The sequence below is a fragment of the Aulostomus chinensis genome, chromosome 1 (assembly GCF_037954235.1).
Source record: "Aulostomus chinensis isolate RoL2024-O1b breed Wild chromosome 1, RoL_Achi_v1.0, whole genome shotgun sequence".
Taxonomy (NCBI): Eukaryota; Metazoa; Chordata; class Actinopteri; order Syngnathiformes; family Aulostomidae; genus Aulostomus; species Aulostomus chinensis.
Window position 1 is genome coordinate 8,706,200 of NC_141320.1, and position 20,109 is coordinate 8,726,308.

Below are 20,109 nucleotides of genomic sequence, written 5' to 3' on the forward strand. Positions count from 1 at the left end.
CCACCATTCTGGTGTTGACCAGATACTCCAGTGGTGGTGAAGCTGATGGGAAGGTTCCATGTTCTACCAGTCTCATCTAGAACTGAGGTGGAGCTTAGGGTTAAGTAGGAATTGGTTTGGTTTAGTCCCTGGGAATGTCAGTTGGTGTGTGTGTGTGTGTGTGTGTGTTACATGCATTTCTTGTCTTATCTGTTTTTCTATTGGAGACCATTTCTCTATAGAAAGTGATCAGGACTCCTCATCCTCACAGGGACCAAAGACAAAGTAATTTGTCTTTTAGAGTTTAGGTCTGAGTAGAGTTTAGGTTCAGATTAGGGATTAGACATCCTTTGGTGAGGATTAGGATTAAGGTGAAACTGTACATGAAATGGAAATTAATGTCCGAACTAGGATAGCTGTGCAAACCTGTGTGTGTGCGTGTGTGTGTGTGTGTGTGTGCGTGTGTGTGTGTGTGTGTGTGTGTGAGTCTGTGTGTGTGTGTGTGTGTGTGTGTGTGTGTGTGTGTGTGTACATGCAGACTTTCCCTTGTGACAGCTGATTTGGTTTGGAATCCATCTTAGTCAGGAAATTTTGAGAAAATTCTATCATTTAATTGCAATTATTTTGATTTACAACACTGCAAAAATAAGTAAAATCATCTCCCCTCCAAAAACCCTCCTCTTCAACTTTGTACTCAAGTTGTCTCCTCATCAGGCACCACAGGATCCAGCAGGTTCAGTTAAAACGGTCATTAGAGATTGAAAAAATGTCCATCAAACACAAAATAAGGCTTCAAATAGGTTTACAATTTTATTTGATGTTGACACATTTTGTCCATTTGACATCAGGACTGCTCCCAGATCAGCTCCATGACCTCATCCCTGCACCAGATCAGCTCCATGACCTCATCCCTGCACCAGAGTACCGCCCAAGTTCATCAAGGACAGCAAACATGAGCAGATCTAGATTCACCTCCATCTTTAGAGGCTGTTGAATTTCCTCCTGAGGACCGTCAGGCTGTTTCCTTACTTTGCTGTGACCCAACAGCAGACAGCAACAAGGACTGTGGTGAACTTGGTAAAACCACCATCTGGAGTCTGGACCAAGATGCTGATGTGATCCTTTGATGAGTTTAGAATCAGTCAGAGATCAAAGACTGAAGCAGGAGATCAATGTACAGAATTCAGAGATCAAAGACTGAAGCAGGAGATCAATGTACAGAATTCAGAGATCAAAGACTGAAGCAGGAGATCAATGCACAGAATTCAGAGATCAAAGACTGAAGCAGGAGATCAATGCACAGAATTCAGAGATCAAAGACTGAAGCAGGAGATCAATGCACAGAATTCAGAGATCAAAGACTCCTGGAGCTTTGCCTTCTCTTGTCTTTGGGCCTGGATGTTCCTGAATGTTTTACTCCACCAGTAACTTGTTCATCCTCCTTTTTCTGCCTCGTGTCTCTGAATCAGCTCATCGTTTGTTGTGTCCACGTCTCCGTGTCACCACCTCAAGTCAGTTATCAACCTGTGGGAACAATAAATGCTGCCTACTTCAGAACTTTGCAGCTCAGTTGAATGTGTGGCTCCTACATTTTCTACTTGCACTCCAAAAAATTAATTCCCAAAAGGAACATTATTATTATCATGTTTTATGTAACATGAATGACACATCAATATCCAAATATATACATGACATCAATTATCTCTTGATAGGGATAAACATCAATAACAAGTGAGAGAAGTCATGTGGTTCTCCGACCTCTCTAAGCTGCATAGCAGTGCTGGAGGAGTGCTGACATCATCATTCTGGTTCCTTGCTGGATGGAGGCCTAAACTCTGCAGTGAAACCTACTGCCTTGAACTCCCTCTTCATTCTGGCTCAGGCTTTTCCTGCCAACAAGGCAGCGACAACAGAAGCAGTCAGCTGATGTCCACAGCTCAACATGAAAAGGACACTTTTCTTTGAAGACAAAACTTTCAAGGAGTTTTTGCTGCCAATACAGGACAACACCCACTCACAAACCAGTGTTGGGCAAGTTACTGAACAGCTGTAATGTGTTATTTATTACTTGTTACTGTCATTTTAAAATAATTGGTTACATTAGGATTGTGTCTGCCAGGGCCATCTTTCTGTGTGGAGTCTCCATGTTCTCCCCATGCCTGCGTGGGTTCTCTCTGGTACTCCAGCTTCCTCCCACCGTCCAAAGACATGCAATTTGGGGACGAGGCTGATTGGACACTCTAAATTGACCGTAGGTGTGAATGGTTGTTCGTCTCTGTATATTGGCCCTGCGATGGACTTGCGACCTGTCCAGGGTGTACCCCACCTCTCTCCCGTAGACGCTGGGATAGGCTCCACCCCCCCTGCGACCCTTACCAGTAAGGAATAAGCGGAAGACGACGATGGATGGATGGATAATGAACTTGAATGTGTTGAAACAGCAGATCAATGAATCCACTACCACACAATAAGATGATGACCCCCTACCACAAGATGGCGTCACAGATCCTGACGCTCTGAGCAGGAAACACCGAGCAAAACATTACAACAAAGCTCCTGTTGTTCCCTCCAGGAAAAACTGTGGCTCTGATGAGAAGAAGGATCCCAGCGTCTTCTGAGGATCCATGGCCGCACCATTGGGTAGAAGGACGATGGGGTCGGCACCAGGAGGAACCCTGGTGTCTCCGATGCAGGGAAGATGGAGCAGTGAAGAGGCCACATTGTGGCGTCCTAAAGAGGACATTTGGTGGAGCCTGAGACGGCAAACATCACGCCCCCTTCATCAGAAGAACCACAGCACCAGAAGAAAGAATCCTGGCAGTGACGACAGGGAGGATCAGGGTGACCTCCTCACCACCACCTTTGAACCTTCAAATGAACTTTAAAAAGCTTTAGAGTGGAGAAGGTTTTTAAAACATTTTATTGTTTTTTCCTTTCATTCTCATTTGTGCGATTGTCTGATTCATTAGAAATAAACACTGTCTGCTGGGTTAAAATTGACTGTGATTCTCTTTTTGCATGCAAGTTGAAAGTTCTGCCAATAAAAACCACAAGTATTTGAAGACCAAAGGAAGGACCCCCAAAGTCAGGACCCTGAGATCAAAGTGAGCGCTCTGATCTCAGAGGTCTGGGATATTTCCCATCCCATGGTCCTTCAAATAAGAGCTCTGTGTCACTGTCTCAAAGTTTTCAACCGTATTTGTTTGTGAAAATTAAAACCAGATGACCACTGTAGTCCCTCCTACATGATTAGTGCCATATTTCGTCTCAATCACATCTTCTTTGGACAGGTTCCATGGTGTAACGGTTAGCACTCTGGACTTTGAATCCAGCAATCCGAGTTCAAATCTCGGTGGAGCCTCCAGCACGTCTCTGACAGGCTTTGAAAGTGGAGTTGTGTTTGTCCGTGGCCAACTCCTGCTCCTTGGCTGCGGTGGACGGGAGGAGGCTCAGGTCCTAACAATGCTGCCTCCAGCTTTAATTAAGACCTCAGTTTTGTCCTGGTTGAGCTGGAGAAAGTTCTCTGTCACCATGACAGGTAAATGGACATCAACTGGTCCTGAGTCATCAGGAGACACGGCCATGTGAAAAGAAGAGAATGGCTGCTAGCTTGACAAAGAACTGCACAAACCAGGTTCAAGCTGGACTTTGGACCCTGGTATCTGCAACGACTCCATCAACTCCTAATCTAGCAGCTCTGCTGGGTCCAACTATTTTACAGAACATTTGACAGACCTGTGGAGCAGTGAGGACACACATGAGTTGATCACATGATCCACTGAAGCACCATTTTACCTGCCACTGAGGTCACCAGCATGAACTGGAGTTGGGAATCTTGAATTGAACCTGGTATCACAGCGACACCTACTGCTGCAAAATGGAACAGCAACATTGAACCCAGTACAAGATTGGAGGGAGACTGATGGTCGCTGTTTGGGTTTTTGAAAAACAAGGGGGGCGTTGGTTCAAGCTGGATTCTCAGAGACTATTTCCCCAACCTCTACATTGGAATCTACACTGTCATCCAGTCATGTGACTGAAGTCATCCAGTCACGTGACTGAAGTCATCCAGTCATGACTGAAGTCATCCAGTCATGTGACTGAAGTCATCAATTCATGTCAGTGATGTCACTCTGCAGGACTGTCATTGCCGTCTCATTCTAGAAAAGAACCCAGACTCCACCTGTGGCTCCATGATAACTGATGGACCTCTGGTTGGAGGCTGGACGATGATGTTTGGACTGGAAGGAAAACTCCTTGTCCAAATTCCATTGTGTTCAAATTTAAAGTCCCACAATCAGAAGTAGCTGAATCTGACAGGTGGAGGTTTGGAACTACAAGATGGTGATGTTTCCTTGACTTGATGCTCTGACTGTCAGGGTGGATGACAGCTTCTTCTGCTGCTGCATCTGAGTGGCTATGATTGGAGCTTTTACCCTCCAAGGTTGTTTGGTTCCAGGTGAAACTTGTGAAACACACACAGTGACCCCGCATGTCGTTTTTGTCCAACTTAAATTTTCATTCATTACCCAGAACCTCTCAAAAGCCCTGAAGAAAAATTGAATATTTGGTGTTTGAAAGCCATAAATCACATCCATATCATCTCGTCCATCTCAGTCTGACCTCATCTTTGTTTGTTGTTTTTAAAGAGGGACAAATTGGTACTTGGTTAAAAAAGCACTCTGGGAAAATGATCCTGCTTTCAGGGAGGTCTTTGGTGAGTTTGCTAACAATGCAGAGAACCATGACGGAACCAAGCACAAGGCTGCTGCCCTCCGCATCACAGCTACACTTTGGAGTCTGTTTGAACTGAATGTGAAGGGTCTGACATCATCACACCAGTACGACAACAAGTGACCGTGAACCAAAGAAAACCTTCACTGATGAGTCCATGGATCTAATTGATCTGTGCCATTTCCTGATCTTCAGGTTCGTTCTTTGATTTCTTTCTTTGATCTCTAAATTCTGTGCTTTGGTTTCCTTGGTCAGTCCTTGAATTCTGGTTCGTAATAAAAAAGAACTCCCAGCATATTTCTGCAGACCATAGATAGGGATTTTACCAACTGCACCATAGCAACCCTCTTGCTGTCTGCTGCTGTGCCATTGAAAAGTAAGACAGCCTGGCAGTCAACAAACTGGGCTCAACAGAAAAATGTCAACTAAAGATGGATTAAAGACCAGGAGGAAATGTAACCAACCTACAAAGATGGAGGAGAATTGAGACCCACATGTTTGCCATCCTTGATGAACTGTCCACTGGTGCAGGGGATGAGGTCATGGCGATGATCTGGGAGCCAGTCCTGGATGTTAAATGCCCTGATGATGGACAGTGCAGTGGCAAAATGTCCGGTCCACTGACTGAACTCTGCCACAAATGAGGAACAACAGTCAGCAAGGAGTAGAAACGAAGAGGAGAAATGGAGAGAACAGAAAGAATGAGAGATCATGGAGGAAAGAGGCTGATATTTGCAAGTGTTCTGACTACAACACAGCAATCTAGAGAAACCATGACCTGGATTACTGAGGACCTCCACTGGCAGTTCATTTCTGTTGATCATAGGGCCATGCTGGGTGAAGCAGGACTGAATCCTGGGACTGAGGTTGTGGAGCAATGGTCACCTTTCCTGCTGAAACTGTCAATTCTTCTGCTTGGTTCTCTCCACAAAACCAGTCCCTTAACGGAGCTCAAACCCCAGTTACAGCTGTGAGAGCCCAGAATCGGACACACTGGACCATCAGGAACAGCTTTGTGCTTTCAAACAACAGAGACGACACTCAAGGACTCAGGGAACGCAGGAATCTCTGGCCTCAGCTGACATGTTGAATTTCAGCAACACTTCATGATGCTGAGTTTAGCAAACCAATGAGAAGATGAAGGAGGCCGTCAACTCCTTCAAGCTCAACATCTCCACTGCTTTACCTCAGGAGGTCAGAGGTCAAAGCAGAACCTGCACCCCCCACCTCTGATGTTTACTCCACACAGAGATGAGGGGTCGGTTCAGAAGAGTGAGCTGGAGTCTGGGCAAGTCTTTTCATTCAGTCCCTGGTTTAAACAATTGTCTCCACCAACTTCAGTATGGGTCTGGACCTGCACAGGTTCCAATTCCTGTCTTGGTCCCAAGGGTTTGTTGAACCAGAGAAGCTCCAACTGGTGACGCTCATCCAACCATGCATGAAGGTCAACCTGCATTATCTGCTGTGCTCATTAGCAGGGACTTAGCTCCAATGGTAGAGTGCTAGCTTAGCATGTGAGAGGGAGAGGGATCCATACCCTCGTTCTCCAGAATACTTTAACTTGTTCTGTTTATCAGAGGAGCTGCTGGGCGATGAATGCTGATGTTTGTCCACTGCTGTGATAAAGTGTCCCCTGTTACTGAGATGAGGATGAACACCTGCTCAGGTCAAAGCTGCAATCAAACCAGGGACTTTGAACCTCACAGGTAGTGAAGGAGTTTGTCACCAGGCTTTAAACTTCCCACCATCTCCTGAATGTGGAGCAACTTGTCCTGCCAAAACTGTCCCCTCTTCCATCCTTAATAACACCTGTCCTGACAGCCGCTCAGGCTGCAGCAGTGAAAGCGCTGAATGCAGCCAGGATACACAATGACTCAACACAGGAATCTGTTGACTCAGCTGGAGAAGCAGAGGGTCCACCAAGACCAGCAGACACCTTCATTCTTGATTCTTGATTCAAGGGCAGCCCCTTGAGATGCACCATCTAATTTTGGAGGGGGTCCTGACAAATAATGACCAACAATACAACAATAATAAAAGTAGATTCTATTTTCAACACAAGGACACACACATCATACACCCAGGTACAGGCCAACAATGTTCCCCAAAGCCCCCCCCCCCCCCCCATCCAGTATTATACAAAGTATGATCAGAGATCCCACTACAGAATAAGAGTGGGCCTGTGTTCACATACTCATACATTTAAACACCCATCTAAATAAATACTGCTTCCATGCACCATTAAAGTACACAATGCATATTCATACACAAATATCCACATATTTACAGTACAGAGAACAAACAAGAACAAGTAGAGAGTGAATCCTGGAGAGAAAAGGGGAGGTGCATCAGAAACAAGAGCAGATGTTTGAAAATGCTTGATGATTTGAAGATGAGAAAGGAAGAGAGAGACCCAAGTGAGGAGGAAAGGTTGTTCCAATCTGATGGAGCTTTAAATACAACCGGTCAAAGCAGGAGGCCGTCCCCACTGATCCTGGATCTGCTCGACCTTCCTGCCTGTTAAAAGGAAGGTTTTCATCACCACTGTTGCAGGATGTGCTGCTGGTGGAGAATTGTTGGGTGTAGATTCATTGAAGCAGTTTGGTGCTGGACCTGCTGTACTAGTAAAGAGTCATGAGAGAACTTTGTTGTGATTTGGTTCTAACAAATAAAAATGACTTGACTTGATTTGGTGCCTCATGAGGAGAAAATTTGGGCACAAAAGTTGGACAAGAGTGTTTGTGGAGGTTGTGGATCAAAGTTCTATTGATATACAACACAGAAAATCAAACAATGTGAAGCAGGCTAATGAACAATAAATCAAATATAAAAATGCTTTATTTGAAGATCTAGAATATCTTGTGAATATCTGGAGCTTCATTCCAGCAGCAGACCTCCTCAGGTGATGACTTCATATTTGACATGTTTACCATTCAATGAGACTCATTGTCAGTCCATTGAAATCTACTGGTGTTCCTGGTGAGTTGATTTAACAACATGAGCTGACAGAATCTACGTTCAGGTAGGAACCACCACATCCAGGGGTCTGGACCTTTGAGCAGGCAGAGCCATCAAAGTAGCAGACTAAGCTAGCAGACATGAGCATTGAGAAGAAACTGATACCTGAGTCTACTTTTGGGTCTGGACCTTTGAGCAGGCAGAGCCATCAAAGTAGCAGACTAAGTTTATGTAAATTAGAGGCACACACACATGTTAATGGTGAGGTTTATTGAATCAGCAAACAAGTGAAACATTTTCTATGCCATGTGTTCTGGGGAGGGACCTGGGAAGCACAGGGGGGCCGGCCATCCTGCCTGTGGAAAATGAAGACCCCAGTGTCAGTCAGTGGTAATCAGTGTGCAAGGCCTGGTATTTAGTGTTGATCTAGTTTGTCTCATGTAAATGTGGCAGTTTCAGTCGTCACGGTCAGTCCTCACCTCTTCCTGGTGGTTTCCTTAAAGGGGGTGGAGCCAAAAGGGGAGAGTGGCCCAAGGAAGCTCCTTAAGAGCTGTAGGTGCAAACCTTTGCTCCCAGATGGGGGAGGGGGTACAATCACAGGCGAGGTTCATTGAATGATTATGCATGTGGATGTATGATTGAGTTGGTGTAGTAGTCTGGAATCATGTATATATTTAGTCAGATTCAGTTGTTGAGATGGTGCTGGTTTGATGTAAATATTGATTGTAGAGCATGGTTGTGGTCTCACCTCCACTCTGTGGGCCATCCATCATCATCTTCTGCTTATTCCTTACTAGTAAGGGTCGCGGGGGGGCTGGAGCCTATCCCAGCATCTACGGGCGAGAGGCGGGGTTCACCCTGGACAGGTCGCCAGTCCATCGCAGGGCCAACACATAGAGACGAACAAACATTCACACTCACAGTCACACCTACAGTCAATTTAGAGTATCAATCAGCCTAGTCCCCTAATGTCCATGTCTTTGGACAGTGGGAGGAAGCCGGAGTACCTGGAGAGAACCCACGCAGGCCCGGGGAGAACATGGAGACTCCACACAGAAAGATCCCACGCCCGAGCCGGGACTCGAACCCGGGACCTTCTTGCTATGAGGACACAGTGCTGACCACTGCACCACCGTGCAGCCCCGCTATGGGCTGGTCTGTCTAATTTCCTGCAGCCAGGAGGGAATTAAAGGCAGTCAGGGGTTTTTAATGTAAGTTGATGGTGTCTCATGCAATCTCTTTCAATACTCCAGTGGTGGTTTAAGTGAAGAAAAACATGGGTTAGTCAGTAGGACTCTGTGTGTTTGTGTGTGTGAGAAGTGGACTGTTGTTAACTCTCACAATGGTTGGTGATTGTGGAGGAAGAAAAAATCCTTATGAACCTCTTTTTAACAGACACACATTTCTAAAGATGCTGGTTCATTTTATTTTTCTTCTTCTAGCAGAGGATGGTTTCGATCCATCGACCTCTGGGTTATGGGCCCAGCACGCTTCCGCTGCGCCACTCTGCTCTACCATTGACGGAACAGTCCTTGTTTTAGGAGAGCATTATCTGTCTTTGTCTCTGCCCTGCTCTCCTGCTCTCTTTCCCCTCATTTAGTCCTTGACATGATCCATGCTCTACAGCTCTGCGGGTGGAATGAAGACCTGCGTCTGCTCTGCCCGTGCCGTCCTTCGTCTCAACCTAAATTGTTTGACCCACCTTTATAATGATCGGACTCGCTCCCGCTGAGCGCGCCAGGCGCTGCAGACAACACAACCAAACTGGCCCCGATCAGGATTTGACAGGCCGAACTCGCGCCGAAATCTTTACAAAAAATCCATTTTTGTCACCCACGTGAAGATGGGTGGGAACATGCCCTAAAAACACCAAGAATAATATCCACCACCTTCTGAACGGGGCCTGGCCCGTCTCCTGCATCAGGGGCCGCCGCAGTCGCGCATCAGCTGTTCAACAGCTTTTCGCCGCAACACTCAATGAGACAAAGACATAGAAGCTCAAGCTGCTGTTGAGGAGGCTCTGATCCTAGAGTGGTTAGTACTCTGTGTTGTGACCGCAGCAACCCTGGTTCGAATCCGGGTCACGGCAGCATGAGATAAATTTCTTTGTGTGTATTGATGGACACAAGCCAAGCAGAAATTTCCCACGATGCAATAGGGCAGTGTTTGGTCAGTGTTGAGCAGGCGTCAGTCTGACAATGATGTCATATTATTGTGTCATCACCTGACCAGACCCAAAAGTAGGCTCAGGTATCAGTTTCTTCTCAATGCTAACGTCTGCTAGCTTAGTCTGCTACTTTGATGGCTCTGCCTGCTCAAAGGTCCAGACCCCTGGATGTGGTGGTTCCTACCTGAACGTAGATTCTGTCAGCTCATGTTGTTAAATCAACTCACCAGGAACACCAGTAGATTTCAATGGACTGACAATGAGTCTCATTGAATGGTAAACATGTCAAATATGAAGTCATCACCTGAGGAGGTCTGCTGCTGGAATGAAGCTCCAGATATTCACAAGATATTCTAGATCTTCAAATAAAGCATTTTTATATTTGATTTATTGTTCATTAGCCTGCTTCACATTGTTTGATTTTATGTGTTGTATATCAATAGAACTTTGATCCACAACCTCCACAAACACTCCAACTTTTGTGCCCAAATTTTCTCCTCCTGAGGCACCAAATCAAGTCAAGTCATTTTATTTGTTAGAACCAAATCACAACAAAAGTTCTCTCATGACTCTTTACTAGTAGAGCAGGTCCAGCACCAAACTGCTTCAATGAACCTCCACCCAACAGTTCTCCACCAGCAGGACATCCTGCAACAGTGGTGATGAAAACCTTCCTTTTAACAGGCAGGAACGTCGAGCAGATCCAGGATCAGTGGGGACGGCATCCTGCTTTGACCGGTTGTATTTAAAGCTCCATCAGATTGGAACAACCTTTCCTCCTCACTTGGGTCTCTCTCTTCCTTTCTCATCTTCAAATCATCAAGCATTTTCAAACATCTGCTCTCGTTTCTGATGCACTTCCCCTTTTCTCTCCAGGATTCACTCTCTACTTGTTCTTGTTTGTTCTCTGTACTGTAAATATGTGGATATTTGTGTATGAATATGCATTGTGTACTTTAATGGTGCATGGAAGCAGTATTTATTTAGATGGGTGTTTAAATGTATGCGTATGTGAACACAGGCCCACTCCTTTTCTGTAGTGGGATCTCTGATCATACTTTGTATAATACTGGATGGGGGGGGGGGGGGCTTTGGGGAACATTGTTGGCCTGTACCTGGGTGTATGATGTGTGTGTCCTTGTGTTGAAAATAGAATCTACTTTTATTATTGTTGTATTGTTGGTCATTATTTGTCAGGACCCCCTCCAAAATGAGATGGTGCATCTCAAGGGGCTGCCCTTGAAATCAAGAATCAAGAATGAAGGTGTCTGCTGGTCTTGGTGGACCCTCTGCTTCTCCAGCTGAGTCAACAGATTCCTGTGTTGCTTGAGTCATTGTGTATCCTGGCTGCATTCAGCGCTTTCACTGCTGCAGCCCAGCGTGATTGCCAGTCAGGACAGGTGTTATTAAGAATGGAAGAGGGGACAGTTTTGGCAGGACAAGTTGCTCCACATTCAGGAGATGGTGGGAAGTTTCAAAGCTGCCATAAATCTTGATAACAAACTCCTTCACTGTGTGTGGTTCAGAGTCCCTGGTTTGATTGCAGCTTTGACCTGAGCAGGTGTTCATCCACATCTCAGTAACAGGGGACACTTTATCACACCAGTGGACAAACATCAGCATTCATCACCCAGCAGCTCCTCTGATCAACAGAACAAGTTAAAGTATTCTGGAGAATGAGGGCATCGATCCCTCTACCTCTCACATGCTAAGCGAGCGCTCTACCATTTGAGCTAATTCCCCTGTTCAGGAGCACAGCAGATAATGGAGGTTGACCTTCACCAGGGTTGAATGAGCGTCACCAGTTGAAGCTTCTCTGGTTGACCAATGTAATGGAGACCAAGGGTTCCATGACATCAATGATTAATTGAAGGCAGCATTTGTCTTGGTATTAACAGTTTATGTAAATTAGAGGCACACACACATGTTAATGGTCAGGTTTATTGAATCAGCAAACATGTGAAACATTTTCTATGCCATGTGTTCCAGGGAGGGACCTGGGAAGCACAGGGGGACCGGCCATCCTGCCTGTGGAAAATGAAGACCCCAGTGTCAGTCAGTGGGAATCACTGTGCAAGGCCTGGTATTTAGTGTTGATCTAGTTTGTCTCATGTAAATGTGGCAGTTTCAGTCGTCACGGTCAGTCCTCACCTCTTCCTGGTGGTTTCCTTAAAGGGGGTGGAGCCAAAAGGGGAGAGTGGCCCAAGGAAGCTCCTTAAGAGCTGTAGGTGCAAACCTTCGCTCCCAGATTGGGGGGGGGGGGGGGGGGTACTGATTGTAGAGCCTGGTTGTGGTTCATTTTATTTGTTCTTTTAGCAGAGCATGGTTTCAATCCATTGACCTCTGGGTTCTGGGCCCAGCTCTCTTCTGCTGAGCCACTCTGCTGGAGCAGGAAAAGAAGAAGGGATCTGAATTTCAAATGTTTCACATTGATAGGCTCCAGCCCACCCCCCACCCCACCCCCCTCACCCCTCCCACCCCTCCCACACACACAACCCTAAACAGGATAAGTGGAAGAAAATGGATGGATGGATGTTTCCCAGTTTGGTCATGACATTCCCTTTTTTTAACCTGTCCTGTTCAGGAAATGGAAATGGAAATTTAGCTGCTATGTTGAATCAGAAAAACCTTTTGAAGTCTACTTTTGCTTCAGTCAGAAAGTAGACTGTTGTTAACTCTCACAATGGTTGGTGATTGTGGAGGAAGACAAAATCCTTATGAACCTCTTTTTAACAGACACACATTTCTAAAGATGCAGGTTCATTTTATTTTGTTCTTTTAGCAGAGGATGGTTTTGATCCATCGACCTCTGGGTTCTGGGCCCAGCACGCTTCCTCTGCACCACTCTGCTCTACCATTGACTGAACAGTCCTTGTTTTAGGACAGCATTCTCTGTCTTTGTCTCTGCCCTGCTCTTCTGTTCTCTTTCCCCCCAACCAGTCAAAGCAGACGTCCGTCCCCACTGATCCTGGATCTGCTCGACGTTCCTGCCTGTTAAAAGGAAGGTTTTCATCACCACTGTTGCAGGATGTGCTGCTGGTGGAGAATTGTTGGGTGTAGGTTCATTGAAGCAGTTTGGTGCTGGACCTGCTCTACTAGTAAAGAGTCATGAGAGAACTTTTGTTGTGACTTGACACACACACACACACACACACACACACAATCCTAAACAGGATAAGTGGAAGAAAATGGATGGATGGGTGTTTCCCAATGTGGCTCTGCAGCAGGAGGTCTTGTAGAAACAGGGACTGACCTGACACCAGCTCCCTCTGGAACAATGGTTCATTCATTCATCGGTGCCAGGAGGCCTAAAAACACAAAACACCAATTCAATCCAGGACCTTGGAGCCTGAACTGAAGCTCCATCACACGGTGGCTCTGCTGGGGCTCCCACAGGTGAGTGAGGCTGAGCTCCAGTCTGCTCTGAGGAGGCAGCAGACATCTGCACCACTCAGAGGTTTGGTTGGTGTCTTTGACAAAATCCCAACAAACTCAAATCCTGTTGAAGCAGGAAGTTCTAGTTGAACTCTCATCCACGTCACATGACCAAGAAAACCTCCTCTTTCATTCAGACCAGAACAGACAAACATAGAAACATTGACACGACAGGTGGGCACCGTCAACTTAAAGCACGTTAAAATGGCAAAATATGAGGCCATGCATGCATTTATTATGCAAAATATTTAATACTTTATTGATAATAAGGATTCCAAGAAACATTCTGAAACCAGGCCACCCTGTGCCGTGTGCTAGCTTATGGAAACAAACAGACCCAGAATCACATATAGAGGTTCAGGTTCTGGATGGTTCTGGTTGGTTCCTGCAGTAATTGAAGCAGTTAAAGGCATATATATCCAAGTGTGTGTGTGTGTGTGTGTGTGTGTGTGTGTGTGTGTGTGTGTGTGTCAAAAACTGACCCACTTCTTTTGCCAACATGAGCCCACAGTGGTGGTGTCTCTAAAGAGGTGGAGCTCTGTCCTTCACCTGCTAGGTTCCAGCAGGCAGCTCAGGTCTAGTTTTCTTCACTGAGCCTCCATGATGAGTTTCCTCTGAGAAGTTCTTGTCCAAGGTCCCAGCTGGTAAAACCATTGTCACCAGTGATACTGGGACCCTGCAGTCCAGTGGTCTTATCAGGACCACACTGGACCTGCCGTCTTTGTTTGTTGTGTTGTTGTGCAATGTGAGAGAACGTGACAGACCATTTTATACCAAAGAAAGGCTGTGTGTGTGTGTGTGTGTGTGTGTGTGTGTAACCATGTTAATCTCTTTTAAATAAATGTTTCAGCCTGCTATTATTTGGATGCTGTATGATTCCTGCAACCCCAGACTAACTCAGGTGTTCGTACTGCAACCTAAAGTATGGTGATGAGGAGAATGATGAACAATCCACAAGGTGATCAGAAAATAAGAAATGGATTCAGGAACAACAAACCCATCTCTGAACATGTGATTGAAACATGTGAGTGGGACTGGCAGAACCTGGCTTTACCTCAAAGTGTCTCATCCAGAGATCTGTGACAGGCGTCCTCTGTGGAGGGTCAATCTGTCCGTCCACATTCAGATCATCGATGCAGCGACTCTGCTAGGATCAAACTACTCAGGATGAAACAGACCAATGTTGACATCAAGTAGCAACTCAGCAGCTGATCAACTGAGTCCTCAGCACCAGTAGAGCCTGGTCCTGGTCCCTGGGGGGCTCCAACCACCAGCCTCTCTGTTAACAGCCGAGCGCCACAGAGACTCTGAGTCTCCTGCTGTTCATGACGAGTTTTCAGGCTAAATTCAGTGTGTGAGGTCCACACTGCACATTTGAGGGAACATGAAGGACAGAGGAGAGTCTGACTGTCATGGTGAAAGCCTTCAGCACTAGAACTGAAACAGCCCCCACCATCTTAACCCCCCCAAGACCAAACATCATCGTCCAGCCTCCAACCAGAGGTCCATCAGTTATCATGGAGCCACAGGTGGAGTCTGGATTCTTTTTTAGAATGAGACGGCAATGACAGTCCTGCAGAGTGACATCACTGACATGAATGGATGACTTCAGTCACATGACTGGATGACTTCAGTCACGTGACTGGATGACTTCAGTCACATGACTTCAGTGCCAAACAGTGCACACTGGTGCCGACCAGTCAAAACCACCTCAGACTGTATCATTCTATATGCTTGGCTGTAGTGTGTGTGTGTGTGTGTGTGTGTGTGTGTGTGTGTGTTTTTAAAAAGGCAAAAAAGTCTTTTTTTCAGCAACAGAACTTTAATATAAACACAAAATGAAAAGCAGAACAAGCCAGAACCCAAAATATGGATTTACAGAGGAAGCGTGCTGGGCCCAGAACCCAGAGGTGGATGGATCAAAACCATCCTCTGCTAAAAGAAGGGAACAAAATAAACCTGGTTGTTTTGAAATGTGAATCTGTTGAAGAGGGTGGAAATGGTGAGGGAGTCAGTTGTTCCTTTTGTTTTATGACAGAGACCTCATTGTGAACTAAATCATTTTAATTCTTTACTTGAAGATTCATGCTTTTTCGCTCAAAATGTTTGACAACTTCCTCCATGCTGGCGCCCCATCACACACAACAGGTGCACTTGTCCTCTTTTCACCTCTGACCCTCAAACATTCACAGTCTTCCAGTGAACGTCCAATTGTCCTCTGAAATAAGAGATGAATCTTTCCCTGCTGAGACTCCTGATCTCTGACTGTCACTAGCATGTGCTAGCAGAATACAGCACTCCTTCTTCATGATCTGTCTTTGTCTCTGACCAGCTCTCCTGCTCTCTTTCCTCCTACCAGTCAAAGCAGACATCTTCACCTACTGATCTTGGATCTGCTGCCCGTTCCTGCCTGGTAAAAGAAGGAACCAGCACCTGGTTCTCCAGGCTGAATGAACTCCAGGACGTTGGCCAGCCATGTCAGTTGAAACCTTATTTGTCCTAATAGAGAAAAAATAAGTCTGATTGTTGATGAAAGATGTCCTCATGGCTTTGAAACTGTGGTTGGGGACCAGCCAACATGAGCACATTCATGGAAGAATAGCAGTAAAAACAGGAAGTGTCAGTTTGCAAGTACTCATCAGTCTGTCACTATCATACTTGATTCTAGTGGAAAAAAATGGCTGCTGCTGACTGTGCTGCCTGGTGGTGGATCACTCTTCACCATCCTCTCAGGCCTTGATGGAACCAAAAAGGCCAGTTCCTGGAGAAGATCTTCTAGGGGTCCAGGTTAAAGCGGTGCCCCAGCTGGCACCAGGCGCTGACCCAGGTCCTGCATGGGAGATACTGTCAGTTCTGTTCTGCCCTGCTCACAACCACAGGCTGGTGTTGAGGCCTGCAGCAACCAGGGCCCCAGTCACCAAGAGTATAAAGGCTGGTCATTGTGGCAGTGGGAGGAGTCAAAATGAAGACAGACCAATGTGAGCAGGACGTTCCTGGAGAAGTCAGAAGAACTTGACCATGTTTCCTACAGTACCCAGGAGGCCTGGTAGTTGTTGGGAAGGAAGCTCCAAAAGCAAAGAGCAGACAGCAGGACATCAAAAGAAAAGATCCAGACACTAAAACTACAAGTAGAAACAAGAAGAAATCCTAAAAGTTTTGTAAAGATACTACAAGGTTGGATATACATTATTATATACACTACTATTCTCATTGACTCCTAAAGAGGGACAGGAAACATTAGAATGTGGATCAGATCAGCTGATTTCAGTGTTGAGTCCATCCCTCCATCCACTTTCTGTTCTTATCCTTTAAGGGTCATGGGGGGGGGGGGGGGGGGCGATCCCAGGTGACATTGTTCAAGAGGCAGGGTTCACCCTGGACAGGTCACCAGTCCATCAGGACAAATGAGGTGGTCGGTATCATGCAACCTAAACTAAAACATTAGTCAGATCAAATTCAGATTAAAGCAAGAGTCTCCAGATCAAAGCCAGAATTCCTGATGATGTCATCAGGGCTTTGACAGTAGCTAGAATTCTGTCTTTGATCTCAGGAGGACATGAAAGAAACACAATTTAGAAAAGTATATGAGACCACGGCAGCATGATGGTTTAGGGGTCAGCACTGTGGCCTCACAGCAAGAAGGTTCTGGATTTGAGTCCAGGCTCGGGTGCAGAATCTGCATGTTCTCCCCGTGCATGCGTGGGTTCTCTCTGGGTACTCCGGCTTCTTCCGACCGTCCAAAGACATGTAATTTGGGATGAGGCTGATTGGACACTCTAAATTGACTGTAGATGTGAGTGTGAATGGTTTTGGCGACCTGTCCAGGGTGAACCCCGCCTCTGGCCTGTAGATGCTGGGATAGGCTCCAGACCCCTCGACCATCAATGTAGGTCTTTTGTTAATTGCATGCGACATGAAATTATTATTGGTCACTTTTCTAGCAACAGTCTCACAGTGGCAAGACAAGAACACTTCTACTTTTAATGTTGACAGTTTGTTCAACACTAAACTTCATCCAGTACCATGTTGTCAAACACTGGAACCTCCACAGCACCTGAACAGGGACTTGAACCCTGGACCCTCAGATTAAAAGTCTGATGCTCTACCGTCTGAGCTCCTCAGGCTCTTTCTACAGCATTGAGACAGGAACAGAAACACCTGTGAAGGTCAAACTGATGCTTTCTTGACTTGTTCAGTCCTCCATGTTGAAGTCCACCATGCTTTTGATTGGCTCTGATTCTCTGTGGCAAAATCCAACAAGAGGCTCCAAAAATGTCCTGAATGTCACAAGAATGCACAGGACAAGATGTTAGTTTCCTTCATGTCTGCAGTTCCTCCACTGGAAAGTAAAGTCAATGCTGCTCCTCTGCTGAAACCTGGGATCGGACCAGGGACCTTTAGATCTTCAGTTTAAGGCTCTCCCAACTAAGCTGGTTCAGTTCTGAGGGAGGGCCCTGCTTCTCTCATTTATAATCTCTTCCACTCTCACTAGAACTTAGAGAGGATTGGAGCTTCTGAAGTCCTGACACAAATCAAACCAGGGACTTTGAACTACACAGTGAAGGAGTTGGTCATCAAGGTCGATGGCAGCTTATTAAGTTCTAGCTTTGATCAAATATAAGAAATGTAAATGAATTCAACATTGATTGCATTTCCCTCCTTTCTTTGGTGCAAGGAACTGAGGACTGGAGCTCTAAGTTTTCCAGTTCCTACATCAGTGAATGGACTTTCTGTGCTGCAAGGAGCCAAAGCTACTAAGGAGGATTACAGTTTGTCCTTGCAGGAGTCAGTGACTTAATAGAGTCTAACAAAGGGTTGGACCTGAATGAGACAGTCACCCTTCAACATGGGGCCATGGTAGAGTGAACCAAGAACACTACAATGGGGGTGAGAGTGGAGCCATGATGGACTCACAGTTCATCACCTCCACCATCATGTGGACCACCTGATCACCTCTCCCTCAACCTCTAAATAACTCATTCCCTGACCGGGAATCGAACCCGGGCCGCGGCGGTGAGAGCGCCGAATCCTAGCCACTAGACCATCAGGGACCACACTGAGCTCTCCAACAACAGAGACTATAGACAATGACTCAAGAACACAGGACTCTGTGGTCTCAGCTTGAGATGCAGAGGGTCCACCAAGACCACCAGACACCTCAGCCCCCTAAAGACAGTCCACCCGCAGGATCAGCTTCTATCACTCAGTGGTCCAGAACCATTATGGAGCCTGATCAGGAATGTGAGCAAAGCTCTTGGAACAGGCCTGCTGCCACCACAACTAAGATCCTGCAGGTCACTAGAAACTCCAGTGTCCAGCTGACAAGTGGACGTTCCTCTGATCTGTGGTGGTGCTGAGTTTAGCAAACATCTCCAACAAGAAGACGAAGGAGGCCATCAACTCCTCCAAGCTCAACATCTATACTGGCTTTACTGGGAGATCAGGAGGTCAAAGCAGACCTTCCCCCTCCACCTCAGATGGTTTCTACTCACAGAGATGAGGGACCAGTTCAAACCAACTCCCTGGAGCTCCCTTAAGCCATTGTCCCCCTCAGCTAACATCTGGATCTGGACCTGCACCGGTGCTGACTTGTGTCTTGAGTCCCCAGAGTTTGTTGAACCAGAGAAGCTTCAACTGGTGGCGGTCGTACAACCAAGCGTGAAGGTGAGCCTGCATTGTCTGATCTGGAGCTAACAGGAATTAGCAAGTTAGCAACATTTCTAGAGTTGCTGCTAAGTTGAATTTGAATTTATTTGTTGAAAGGTTCCAGTTTCTATGAGGTCAGGGAAGATTGGTGTGGATCTAAAGGTCCCTGGTTGGATTCCCACCTCTCACAGAGGACCTGATGCTTCACGTGAGCTGTGGGATTGGTCTTTACTGCTGAGACAGAAAGAATCCTCCCACATTGGCTTCTTTTAACTGTCAACATTGGTTTGGCTCATTGGAACATTTTCAAACCCTCGTTGCTCAGATTTTACATGAATTTGATCATGACTTTAGACAAATGTTCTGTTTATTAATTAAATAATCACTTCAGTTATGAATTTAGTGACTCAACCAGACTTGGTCCATGACAAAAGTCAGTCTGGTTATTATTCAGTTTCCAGTCAGTAGGGACACACACACACACACACACACACACACACACACACACACAGCCTGTCTTCAGTATAAAATGGTCTGTCACGTTCTCTCACGTTGGAAGATTTCTCTGACTCCATTGTGAATACAGAGATTCTTCATCTGCCACCTGAGTCTTGATCCACTGATTCCTCTGATCCACCTTTTTTGCTCCAACAAGGCTGACATGGATCAGGTGGGTCCATGTCATCCAATCAGGATGACCCAGTCATGTGACTGAAGGAGCTGAGAGCTTCGAAACATCATGGGTGATGGTGTCTTCCACTGTAGTCAGCAGCCACAACTCCTCTATCAACACCTGTCAGAGACCTGCTGGAGGCCCCACTGAGGTTTGAACTGGGATCACTGGATTCACAGTCCAGAGTGCTCACCATTCCACCATGGAACCATCAAAGATGAAACGTGTGAGACAAAGTATGGCACTAATCATGTATGAGTGACTGCAGTGGTTTTCTGGATCTAATTTCCACAAACAAATGATAATTTGGGGAAAGGTCTGACAAAGTCTGACAAACCTACCCTGATTTTTTCAAAAAAAAAAAGGATGATTTTTAGACAGTGACATAGGGCAGAGTTGAGTTCATGGCAGTAAGAAATGATTTTCATTTTTCTAAAGGACAAGAAATGAACCAGAACATTAGAACCACGTAACATCTCTTGATCAGTTTGTTACATGGGACACATTCCAGACAGGA

General features: G+C 46.0%; 3 non-coding genes across 3 annotated transcripts; 1 reads left to right on the forward strand and 2 right to left on the reverse strand.

The window, feature by feature from the left end:
* The first annotated feature begins 3,268 nt into the window (after positions 1-3,268).
* Positions 3,269-3,340, forward strand: trnaq-uug (transfer RNA glutamine (anticodon UUG)). The gene has a single exon. It is a non-coding gene; the product is annotated as a tRNA-Gln (tRNA).
* A 5,770-nt stretch (positions 3,341-9,110) lies between these two features.
* trnam-cau (transfer RNA methionine (anticodon CAU)) lies at positions 9,111-9,182 on the reverse strand. Its single transcript has one exon. It is a non-coding gene; the product is annotated as a tRNA-Met (tRNA).
* A 9,070-nt stretch (positions 9,183-18,252) lies between these two features.
* trnae-cuc (transfer RNA glutamic acid (anticodon CUC)) lies at positions 18,253-18,324 on the reverse strand. Its single transcript has one exon. It is a non-coding gene; the product is annotated as a tRNA-Glu (tRNA).
* Positions 18,325-20,109: the final 1,785 nt, after the last annotated feature.